The 12,832-nt window shown below is 41.9% G+C and overlaps 1 long non-coding RNA gene across 1 annotated transcript in view; it reads left to right on the forward strand.

The window, feature by feature from the left end:
- LOC120742135 overlaps nt 1-10,424 on the forward strand; it is a 28,003-nt gene extending 17,579 nt beyond the window's left edge. The window contains exon 3 of the long non-coding RNA XR_005697777.1: nt 10,042-10,424. This is a non-coding gene — a long non-coding RNA (uncharacterized LOC120742135). The remainder of the gene's footprint in view (nt 1-10,041) is intronic.
- Nucleotides 10,425-12,832: the final 2,408 nt, after the last annotated feature.

Consider the following 12,832-nt stretch of genomic DNA (forward strand, 5'->3'; position numbering starts at 1 on the left):
CCCTAGCAGATCGTTACATGGAGAAACCTTTGGAATACAAGCATGCTGATCCACACAGGTGTGCACACAGGTGTACACACGGGTATTCACAGACACAAACTACACCTTTCTTGGCTGCTGCCTCAAAGCACATTGTGCGCTGTCAATCTTGCGTGCTGTAACATAACATCTAATATTTGGTATCTACTGTTATCTATTGTTAGCTGTTTTATTGTGATGGTGCTATATTTATTATGTTGCTCTTTCTTGTTTGCTTTCTCTTCTGTTTTTTCTTATCTCCATACAGGTGATCCAGGTGTTTTGTTTGTTTTTCTTTCTTTCTTCCCCCCTTTCTCAACGTCTCTTCTCCCTTCTATTTTTCTTTCTCTCCCTCTCTTTCTTTCATTCTTTCTCCCTGTCCTATCCCCCAGTCATGTCTGTCCCGTCTGTAACAACCAAAAATCAAATCAAATAAATATATAATTATAATAAAGGTCAATCAAATGGCCCAAATGCAAGACCATGATGATCCAATTGGTAAAGTAAAGCCGCTTGGCATCTTTCTTAGCCTTCAGACAACAATTCTGATGGCTAAAGATCCAAACGGGACAGGCAAAAAAAAAAAAAGATGAGTCAGTGAAGCAAACTGATCAGCTGTCTTATTGTGTCTTTTGTGTGTTTGGTTTTGTGTATTCAATGAACCGAACGCCGTCTTTACTGCACGAGGGTGTGACCATCCACATCCTTTCATCTGTCCACTGTCAGCCAATAATTTTGTAAAGATTCCAAGTGTGCGTGCTTTTCCTTCTGACCAGATGCAGATTTCTGTACCATCACTTTATTGCCCTTATACTGTTCAGCACACTGTGTATGTGCGCTAAAACAGAAACTGTTTCACTGCTTCTTTGTAGTGGCAGGTTACAAAACATCATTAGATGCTGCGTGGCCGTACAAGACGGAATTTGGTTAGCAACAACTCTCTGAGGCCTTTACTGTGAAACACAACGCTGTCTTATCTGGTTAACTTCAAGGTTTAATGTGGGATTTTTTTGTAATCCAAGACATAATGCCAGGTCAACTCATGCTTTGAACCTAATCTGCTCCAGAGCAAATCATGTTCCAAATGTGAGATCAACAGGTAGAAAATCACAACCTACTAACCAGTAAGACCAAAAAGAACAAAATAAATAAAATCCTAGATCCTGGAAGATCCCTCAGACCGCTGTGTGCAGAGAGTAGGAGGGTGTAAAATTTATCAGCAGAGTCTGATGTCTTTGTCTTTCCATGATGAGCAACAATAATGAACATAGATTCTCTACAACAACTTTATTGTTTTGGAAGTATTAATATATGATCCCAAAACTTCTACATTTAACCTTTTAATCAGACCAGCAAAAATCTAGTATTGAATTTTAGCGCAGTCATAAAAAATTATTTGCTAAAAGCATTTTTGTAGCTGAATATTTTAAATTACAGTTAGGATTACTTTTTGGCTGTTTCACCTGTAAGACATTAAAATAACATGCTAAGGTTTAATAGTCTATAAGGAATACACTCTGAGGCCTGGGCAGTGTTGTGCTAATAAGAGAAGGTTTGTGTGTGCAGTGAACCAGTAATTTTTGTATTTCACAATTTATTGATATGTTTGATCCTTTCTGACCTGCGTTAATGAAGCCATTAGAGCACCATGTCCGCTACAATAGTTCTGTAGTTTGATGCTTGAGTCGTTGCAGACTTGTTGAAACTCCCTCACCCGTCAAAGCAGCGTCTGTGTTATTCGAGTCCAGCAGATGGCAGTGTTTCACTGTCTGACGGCTGTCTGAAGCTTCAGCTGGATTATTCGTTTGCTATGTTTGCCATGTTACAGTGGGGAGGAAAAACTCCTTTTAACAGGAATATCTAGACATGAGTGATTACTGCAGTGGGGCACTATCTGTGCTATCTATAAGAAATGTTAGGAACAATAAAACTCTGAGGATCAGGGCTCCATTTCACTCCAGTGTTCAGTGGCATTTTAAAAGAGTGAATACCGACGCTGAATGTCTTTGTAAAGCAAAAGCACTTTGTTAGCCTTTACAGAGCAAAGCTATGGATCAATGTGCAGTGAAGAAAAATCCAGGTGGCCAGTCTGTCCTTTCCTAACTAATCACAGAGCTCCTTACATTGTTGCGCTGGAGAATAACTAAATATAATATAAATATAATATAAAGATGATATTGAAAATAATCTTTTGTAGAGTCACTACTTAGTGGGCAGAGGACAGTTATCACTTTGCTGGATGCTTTAAAGTCGCATGTTCTGTATTTGCTGTATGCAGATTAACAGGATATTAACAGATTAACAGCTTTCATTAGACTTCATATGATAATCAACAGTGAAGTGTTTCTCTTTCAGTGTTTATTCTTGCTCATTGAATGATCTCTGTTCAGATAATATGCTGCACTCATCTCATGTTTCTTTAAATACGGCATCACTTGTCCAGCTGTCAAACTCTGAAAGAGTTACAGTTTCACCACTGAGCACTTTGAATGGTTATTCTTTTATTTAAAAGCACTTATTCTAGCTGCATCATCAATACGACAAAAACTGTGACTTCAACAAAAATGTATCTAAAAATATTTAGGGGGAAATGTTCCTACACCCCTCATGTAAACGTTACACCTCCAAAAGGGAGAAATAATCAGAATAAGGCGTAATCATTGTCTTGATAATAATGACCATGAAAATGAAACTAGGCCTACCTTTAGTTCAGCACACTCAGTGTTGCATAAAGACATGCGAACATGCCATCATCCATTCTGGAGCCTACTTTTAAAAAGAGCGAGCTGTTTATTCTGGCTGAGTAGCAAACAGAACCAACCATGAAAACCTAAACTGGGAAAACACTCGGAAACCTTGAACACTGGGAATATGGAGACACAGGGGGTAGGTGAACAGACACTCTGACAAAGGACAGAGGAAAACAGAGACAATATATATAAGACAAGAAGTAACACAGACACCCTTTTCAGTGACAAAAATGAGAAAATATCCAGTGAAAGGCAGTTCTCTTGGAAAAACTGCCTTATTGATGTCAACGGTCAGAGAAAAATGTCTGATAGGAAGGCAACCGTAGCTCATACAACCATTTGTTGCAACCAAAGAATGCAGAAGAGCGTTTTGGTCAGCTAAGAACAGGAAATTGAAGCTACAGTTCTCAAAATTTGACATGAGAAGATTGGATAAATGTTGCCTGGTCTGATGAGTCTTGATTTCTGCTCTGACATGCAGATGGTCGGGTCAGAATTTGGCATAAATAGCATGAAAGGATGGATCCATGCTGCCTCATGTCAGCTGTGCAGACTAGTGGTGGTGGTGTCACTGTGGGGGGGAGGGGCGGTATTTTCTTGCTGAAACGTTACATAGTGTGTGTGTGTGTGTGTGTGTGTGTGTGTGTGTGTGTGTGTGTGTGTGTGAGAGAGAGAGAGAGAGAGAGAGCGAGAGAGAGAGAGAGAGAACAACTTGAAACAAACTGCAGCAATAAGGGCAAACTAGTGCACAGTTATGTTTACGTGAGCGTTATTTTGTATGCATTTGTACAGTTCCATAACTGTGAGAATACATTGATAGCATTTAACTCTAGTAACAGGCATTTGTACCAGTAAGCATGAAAAAGTAGGGAAAAGAACTAGTATGTAAGCACTGACTAGTACTGTAAAGTATATGTGTATATAGGGCAATCGTGGCTCAAGAGTTCGCAGTTCATCCTGTAATTGGAAGGTTGCCAGATTGAGCCCCGCCTCCGACAGTCTCGGTCGTTGTGTCCCGGGGCAAGACACTTCACCCGTTGCCTACTGGTGGTGGTCAGAGGGCCCGGTGGCGCCAGTGTCCGGCAGCCTCGCCTCTGTCAGTGCGCCCCAGGGCAGCTGTGGCTACAATGTAGCTGCCATCACCAGTGTGTGAATGTGTGAATGACTGAATGTAGTGTAAAGCTCTTTGGGGTCCTTGGGGACTAAGTAAAGCGCTGTACAAATACAGGCCATTTACTGTGCGTGTGTTTATGCTCAAGTGTATGAATAAATTAGTCAGTTTTAAACAGTTGCAATTTAAACAGTAGAAGAGTGGCACTATATTTATATATTTATAAAGAATTTCAAACAACAATTAATTGATGCTCAAAGCAGGTTTATTTAATTAATATCCAGATTTCCAATTAGTTCCGAATTCATTCAGCAGCAAATCACATCACCAGTCACTTCAAGGCTGTATGTATTATTGTAAGGTAGACCCTACAATAATACATACAGAGAACCCAACAATCATATGACCCCCTATGAGCAAGCACTTTGGCGACAGTGGGAAGGAAAAACTCCCTTTTTACAGGAAGAAACCTCCGGCAGAACCAGGCTCAGGTCGGGGCGGCCATCTGCTGCGACCGGTTGGGGTGAGAGAAGGAAGACGTTTGTTGTAGGTCTGATTGAAGGACTGATGTGATGGTAAGTTGTCTGCTGCTCCGCTTTGAATATTGAGAGATTAGTTGATGGATTTCAAGCCAAATTGTGCCCAAGTTTAAGACCACATTCATCGGTTGTTTTTGTTGATGTTATTGTTTTGGGATTTTTTTCCACAAGAATTTCTAGCTCCCCTAGAATTCTGGCCACCCAAACGATGATTGCTGCTGAGAGAGCACAAGGTTTTGTCCCCCTGTACTATTCATGTCAGTGCAGGGGGTTCTCCTTGAGAGGCCAGGGTGGAAAAAGGGATGCTTCAGAACCTCCGAGGGTGTTATGCGCTGATTTGCATCCAAGGCCAACATTTCTTTGATTAGCCTTACAAATAATGTTTGGCCATTTTCCGGTCCTCGCCTAACCTTCAGCAGTTGTTCGAGGTCATCGAGACGCTTAAGTTTTATATATCGAGTTTCCTTGGATCGATAATCTGTCTCGTATTGAAATTGTTCTTGGGTCTTAAATGTCCAGCGCTGTTCGTAGTAGTTATCCTCGATGAAATAGCAGTCAGTGTACAAGCCAGACTCTAGAAGATGATCTGGTAGCTGACCCTGGGTTTCAATTATGAATTTCAAAACGTCATAATCGTCTTCCCCAGGATAGAGAGGCACCCCTGTAGCAAGCTCCACAGCTACCAGCCCCAGAGACCACATGTCGATTGCTTCGTCGTATGGAATGCCAAGCATAACCTCAGGTGCACAATAACCAATTGTCCCCACACGGTCACCAGGAATCACTGCAGAAGCAGGACATGCGAGGCCAAAGTCTATGAGTTTGACTTTGACGGGAGACTCGGTGCGGTTCACAACCATGATGTTTCCAGGTTTGAGGTCAGCATGCACTATTCCCACAGAACCCAGGTGGAACAGAGCATTTGCGAGCTGATGCAAAATTGGCCTGAGTTCTCTCATTGGGAGACCTCGGTTATTCCGGTCCCCTATGTAGTCCCACAGGCTTTGGTCGAGGAGTTCGAAATTCAAGCAAATGCGTTCTCCATCGAGGAAATAGCCGTTCCATTCGACAATGTTGCACCTGTCTGGATCCAAGCGTCGTAGCTGCTCCAGGATGAAAATTTCCAGTTTTGCCTGGAGCAGAATTTCAGGGTCGCTCTTGTTGACTTTAATAGCAACCGTTTTGTTGTTTTTTGTATCGCGACATCTGGTTACCTAAACCAAAGCCTCCTTCTCCAAGGAAGGCCTCTACCACGTGGTGATCTCCTAAAATGGTCCCTTCCGTTATTTGAAGATCATCTTCAGAGGCAGATGGGTTGGCTGAGGTGTTGATGTCTCTTTTTGAGGAAATTCAACTGAGTTTTGGAAACTGCAGCTGAATTTATGCGATCCATGACTTTTCCAGCTTGAAGGCTGCTGAGAGAGCACAAGGAGTTCTCCCCCTGTACTATTCATGTCAGTGCAGGGGGTTCTCCTTGAGAGGCCAGGGTGGAAAAAGGGATGCTTCAGAACCTCCGAGGGTGTTATGCGCTGATTTGCATCCAAGGCCAACATTTCTTTGATTAGCCTTACAAATAATGTTTGGCCATTTTCCGGTCCTCGCCTAACTTTCAGCAGTTGTTCGAGGTCATCGAGACACTTAAGTTTTATCGATCGAGTTTCCTTGGATCGATAATCTGTCTCGTATTGAAATTGTTCTGGGGTCTTAAATGTCCAGCGCTGTTCGTTGTGGTTATCCTCGATGAAATAGCTGTCAGTGTACAAGCCAGACTCTAGGAGATGATCTGGTAGCTGACCCTGGGTTTCAATTATGAATTTCAAAACGTCATAATCGTCTTCCCCAGGATAGAGAGGCACCCCTGTAGCAAGCTCCACAGCTACCAGCCCTAGAGACCACATGTCAATTGCTTCATCATATGGAGTGCCAAGCATAATCTCAGGTGCACAATAACCAATTGTCCCCACACAGTCACCAGGAATCACTGCAGAGGTGTTACATGCGATGCCAAAGTCTATAAGTTTGACTCTGACTTGAGACTCACTGCGGTTCACAACCATGATGTTGACAGGTTTGAGGTCAGCATGCACTATTCCCACAGAACCCAGGTGGAATAGAGCATTTGCGAGCTGATGCAAAATTGGCCTGATTTCTCTCATTGGGAGACCTTGGTTATTCCGGTCCCCTATGTAGTCTGACAGGCTTTGGTCGAGGAGTTCGAAATTCAAGCAAATGCGCTCTCCATCGAGGAAATAGCCGTTCCATTCCACAATGTTGCACCTGTCTGGATCCAAGCGTCGTAGCTGCTCCAGGATGAAAATTTCCAGTTTTGCCTGGAGCAGAATTTCAGGGTCGCTTTTGTTGACTTTAACAGCAACAGTTTTGTTGTTTTTTGTATCGCGACATTTCGTTACAACACCAAAGCTTCCTTCTCCAAGGAAAGCCTCCACCACGTGGTGATCTCCCAAAATGGTCCCTTTAGATATTCCAAGCTCATCTGAGCCGAAGGATGGGTTGGCTGACATGGTGTAATGTGTCTGTTTGCGCTGTGAATTGGTGAGAAACAAAACTGAACTTGTTTTGGTTTCTCTCGTAAATTGCTCTCAAAACTTCTCGACAGGGTTTTAGTTGCTGCAGGTCAACGTCCGTTAAGCATAAAGTAACAGGTGAGCGCTCCTATTTATAGGTTTTGGAATCAAAGCAAAGTTATGACATCGAAAGGATCAAAGCAAAGTTATCACGTCACAAGCGATCGAAGCGATTCTAATATGTGCGCATGCGCACATATGAGAAGCGATCGAAGGGAAGCGATGGAAGGGATTCTAATATGTGCGCATGCGCACACACGTGCTTGTTTGTGTAATATTGTTCACACTAAACTTGACCCTAATCAATTTAATATCAGTCAATCAAAGAAAATGTTAGTTTTGGAAAATTTTAAAATGACATAACTGACAGTTAAACATTTTTGTTCATGTATTTGTATTTGTATTGTCTTCGGGGTTTTCTGCTTTTCTGTATAGTCAGGTCGTAGATTTCGGAGCAAACAAGAAATTGAATTGGATTTTAATTATTGCAGTGCTTGGATTTCGGATTTGGTGCTTAAAACTTCTTGAAACTGTAACCGTATTTCATTCACCACAAATAACTATCTGATTGAATTGTTTTCTTATCAGATAGAGAAATAAAACGAGTCGCAAAGTCTAAAAAGCAAACATTTCTCTGCCTGGGCTGTACCTCTGCACGTTAGTCTGTTTTCAATGTGTGACCCCCCACCCCCTCCCTGATCAGTCGGGGGTGAGTGCGCTAATGTGCCTGGAGGCCGTTTTAATGAGTGTTTGCTGGAAAACGAAAAATACAAGAAGGATTTGTACGTTTTCACAACGGGGGAGTTGCGTAAGTACTAGTAAATAATTTTCTCGAGTGTGTACGTTACACATGTTATTTGTTTAAAATTGGTATTATTATTTTGCTAGCTAGCAAACTCGCGGGATAAAGGATTGAAGTGCACTCAGTGCGATACAATACGGTGGCGCTATTCTAACAGTTAGTTATTGCAGGGTAACTTGTAGAATATGCTGTGAATTGAACCAAGATTACACAGCAGTAGCAGTAATACGAGTTACTTCCCTCAAGTGAAAGCGTTAAACGTTAGCCCGATGCTTAACTAGCCAACGTCAGGCTTTCTGATTGAAGGCTAAAAGCGACGTTGTCACCAAGTAAACAGAATATTGATGATATTTTTGTGTATCGCTGCAGCCTTTTCAAGTATTAACCTGGTGTCTTTGGGAACAGCTTAGGGGGAAATGACGGTAATATGACTGAACCATATGGGAAGAAAGAATAGGCACTTTTTTGTGCTAGCGAAGTTTCCTCGCTTTCATTCAAAATCTGTTTATCATTAAACAATTGAAACATAATGGCTTCAAGCTGACATTGAGGCCTGTGGGGCACTATCAGCCACTGAGACAGTAGACAAGTGACTATTTCACACTTTAAGGCTGCCTGTTTATTTAAGGGAGATGAACAGTACATTCTAACTGTACATAATAATATCAATGATGATAGATTAAATAAATGGGTTTTTGAAAGACGCTTGTGCATTTTTAAAGTCTAAAGTGTTGAATTGATCTGAGTATGTCATCTGTTCAAAGCCTCTCCCAGTCAGTGCTGTTCTCTATGCCTGTCTTACTCTACATGATGTTATTAGCACAAACACTTTAAAGGTGATAATTAGGTCTACAACAATAACACAGACTGCAATGTAGTTAAGCGTCTTACAGTTAGTTTTGAATGAATGAACTTAAAAAACAACACAAGCAAAGATCTGTCTCCTCCTGTTTTTTGTGTCACATAAGAAAGAAGCATCAATATCTGATGAGAAGACTTATTAATTTGGCCTTTCACGTGCTCTTACTCAGGTGATGCGAAGTGAAATATGCATCCTTTTATGGTAATGTGCTGGAAAATGTTGAAAATGGACATTAAACGTGCTTACAAAGTGCTTGAATTTGACCCTGAAAGGTGTATGAAGCCAGAAAAAGTCACACTTGGAGTAAAAACCTCTCATAGCAAGTTATCATATTCAATTGATTTGATGCTTTCAGCACAAAATTTAGCCACACAGTCAGGACAGCGTCTGCTTTACCTTCATCGGTAAACGTGTTTATGCAGGTACATAGTAACAGTGTGGCTGAGTCCTCTGCTTCAAATCAGTTCCAGTACATTTGGAGATGTAAGTCTTAACCTTTCACATGCATCGGGAAGGAAAAAACATTTAATCTTCACAGTACTGCCGAAGTGCAGCGATACATTGTGAAGTGCACATTTGCATTTCTCATACAGTACCGAGCAAAAGTCTTGAACCACCCCCTTATTTTTTCGTGTTTTGCCAGGTCAGTCTGTGTTAACGGTGTTATTAACTGCATTCTTCAACTAAAGAAGTGAGAACAAATGATGTGGGCTTTTGTTTTTTTGCAGTAGGCTGCAAGTAAATGTGTACAGATACAATTTAAAATTGGTTCTTTGTTAAGTTTTCTGGTCCTTTCCGTGACTTAGGTGTCTGTTTATGTTTGAATGTTTCAGAGATTAGTGTGAAGGGTCTTAACAGACAAAAAGTGGTCAAATACAAGCCCTGGATTAAAAATCAGAAAACACTTTAAAAAGCCTGGAGAGCTATTCCTTAATACCACTTTAAAGATTACAGGGAAGTCCGGATCCCTGGAAGCAAATGAGGGATGGCTCAAGACTTTTGCACAGTGCTGTACATGTCATGTTCCCTGTTTTATAGCTCAGCTCAAACTGACACGTTCTCACTAACTGCTTCTCATTTTCTCCACAGTAAACTTTGACCACTTCCAGATACTGCGGGCCATCGGGAAAGGAAGCTTTGGAAAGGTAATGCAGCCTCCATTTTTCACGCGACTTGTATATTGTTTGCCCTTAATTACCCCCCACGGTCGTCATCTCTAAAGAATCAGTGCCAGCGAAGCGAAATGTGCTGGGATTACACTTTAGTTCTCGTGTGCTGCTGTTATTTAATAACAGTTATAAATGCAGCTTCTGTAATTATTTCTATAAAGTCAGTTAGAGGAGAGCCGATTTCTATTCATCTCACTCAATCTAGGTGGGAATTTTGACCCCACGTCTCAATTTAATTACACAGCAGCAAAATTCTGCGGCTCTATTTGTCATCGCGCTCAACGGTTGGGCTGAAGGCAGGAGGAGAACTTAGTGTGTGTGTGATTGTTAGATTTGTATTGTTGATTGTCATTTATGCTTAGAAATATTTACTTATATATGCTTAGAGTTTTGTAATTAGTTGTAGATTGGTAGAGGTTTTGATCCTTGATAGTCTGCAAACTTTGTGTGTATTAGACAGCACTTTGGGAGCATGAGAGGTCATACCGTGTCTTATTGTTTTATGGTAGGATTAACGTAGTTGCGTCTGTTCTAGTCTAAGTGCTCTTTGTTTAGATGAACTGCAGGACTTCCTCACCGTGTTATCTAGGATGAACCATCTAGGGTGAGGGGGAGCCTACCCTCTTCCTGACCAAGGATGTTTGACCCTTTGATCAGCAGTCCACACACACACACACACACACACACACACACACACACACACACACACACACACACAGGCAAGGTACTCTTTGTGTGTATGTAGACATCATATGTTAATGAACTTATGCATATTCATGTAACCTCAATAAAAGGGCAGTGGTACGGGAGAACGGACGAGAGCAACTGGGGTCAAGCGAAGGAACGGTGCCTGTCCGGTTCTCTCCCGTGCACGAGTAACATGAAGCTTGCCTACTTGTGTCTTGCTTTGCAGTGTAATTATATTGTCTTCAACATTCCAGTGGATGGGTTCAAGCTACAAACCTATCAGTGATACACAATTGGGGCTGCAGAGATTGGAATAGTTTACCTTCATTTTAAATATCACTGCCCTGTGCACATTGTTGGCTTTAAAATTCAAACTTAAAGAGTTTGTAAGTAAACTGGCTGAGATGAGACAGACGATGCACCGGGTCCTCGTCTGAGTGCTGGCTTTCAGTTGTGCTGTTTCTTGCCCAGCCATGCACACACAGACACTGTGCTACACTTACACAGTGAGACAGATGCTCACAGAGACGTCCAGATACATTTTGTCCTTGCTGGAGGTCATCTTGTGTTTTTTGGCCCACTGTGGCCTCACACCGAGCTCCTGCTGTTTTTTGAACACTTTAACAGCTAACAACTTTTAGCTTCCTGTTGAACACACAGTGGGGGGGGTGCAGGAGGTAATAAATCAGGTTTGATTATCCTAATTTATAGCTGTCTTTATGTTAAGGATTAAAATAAAATTGACAAGAGGAAGGTGTTGGTGTGTGTGGTTGGGAAGAGAAGGGCGAAGCTAGAATGAAGCACAAACAGAGGGAGGTGTTTGCCTCTCGCTGTAGCGCTGTGAAACATGATCTGTATATTGCAGCTTGTGTAGGTGCTCCAAGAAAATGGGTTCATCGGCATGCAGCACTGTAGATGTGCACGTATGCACTCGCGAAAGAGAGAGGATGCTTGTGTTGCTGAGCTTGTTCTTGCACAGCGGGGAGATGTGAGGTAGGTTGGGGCTACCTCATAACTCCCCGCTGTGAGGCTGCCAGATGGGAAAAGAGGAAACCGCCTCGTTGTCCTGAAACGCTCATTTTCCTCTGCTCACTTTTCATCTTTACAATCTCAGCACTTGGGTGTGCATCTTCTTGCAGTGGGCCTCTCACTCTTGTTTTATAAGAGCTCCTCTTTGTGTTATTTAGTTTGTACCTGAAAAGTCTAATTTATGCCTGAGTACACAAGTACAAATAAAAGGAGTACCACGTACTTTAATGGGTCAGCTTGGGTCCAGACCTGAATTAGAGATAATGTTGGGCTGTTTTAGGTCTGAGCCACTAACCTGACGAAAACGCAACACAACTGCTGGTTGTTTAAAACAGATAGTTGGAGAGGCAGGTCAGTGCTTTTAAAGGTTTATCAGGTGCCAAATCATTTTATAGATGTGAAATGTAGGACTGTGCAAAAGTTTGAGCCACACCTTAATTCTAACATATAACTTGCTGGGAAACGGGTGCAACAGTTTAAATTTGAAAAGTTTACATGAAAATACAGTATAAAAGGCGTCATACAGAGTTGATATAATGAGCTTGAGCATCTTTATCTTCAGCACGCCCTGAACTCTCTTAGGCACATTTCTTGGAATTCCTTTAAGTAGTCTTCAGGAATAGTTCTCCGAGCTTCTTTAAGGACATTCAGAGCTCTTCTTTCGATATCAGCTGCCGTTTTGTTCCATTCTCTGCCGAGATGATCCCACACGGCTCAGGTCAGTCCATGAATGATGGTGTTTCGATGTGTTTAGTAAGCTGCTGCCGGTCAGACGCTTTCCAGATGGTATTGCATGGTGCATCAAAGTCTGGTGGTACTTTTCATAATTCCATCAATTTTGACGAAATCCCCAACACCCTGGCTGAAATGCAGACCCAAACTATGACAGAGCTGTACAGTAGTTTACAGGTGGTTGTAGACATATTACCACAATTTGAACCAGAAATGTCAAATTTTGGTTCATCACTCCATCAGACCTGCTGCCACTGATTTTCAGTCCAGTTCTTGTGTAATTTGGCATCCCTCAGCCTTTTCTCCCTGTTCCCTTCCTTAATAATGGCTTCTTGACAGCCACCCTTCACTGACACCATGAGATGAGGCTTTGGTGAACACTAGATGGATCAACTGAAGGACCGAGTGCATCTTTCAGGTCCTGTGTCAGGTGTTTGCTGAATTTTTTTTGACATGACTTTCAGGTACCTCGAAACGATTTTATGTACACGGCGCTCGAAAATCTGTCAAATGTTTATTACGACTTTGCTAAGCTCGAAGCCGACGCT

This window comes from Simochromis diagramma, unplaced genomic scaffold, assembly GCF_900408965.1.
Source record: "Simochromis diagramma unplaced genomic scaffold, fSimDia1.1 OVJJ01000373.1, whole genome shotgun sequence".
In the NCBI taxonomy this organism is placed as follows: domain Eukaryota; kingdom Metazoa; phylum Chordata; class Actinopteri; order Cichliformes; family Cichlidae; genus Simochromis; species Simochromis diagramma.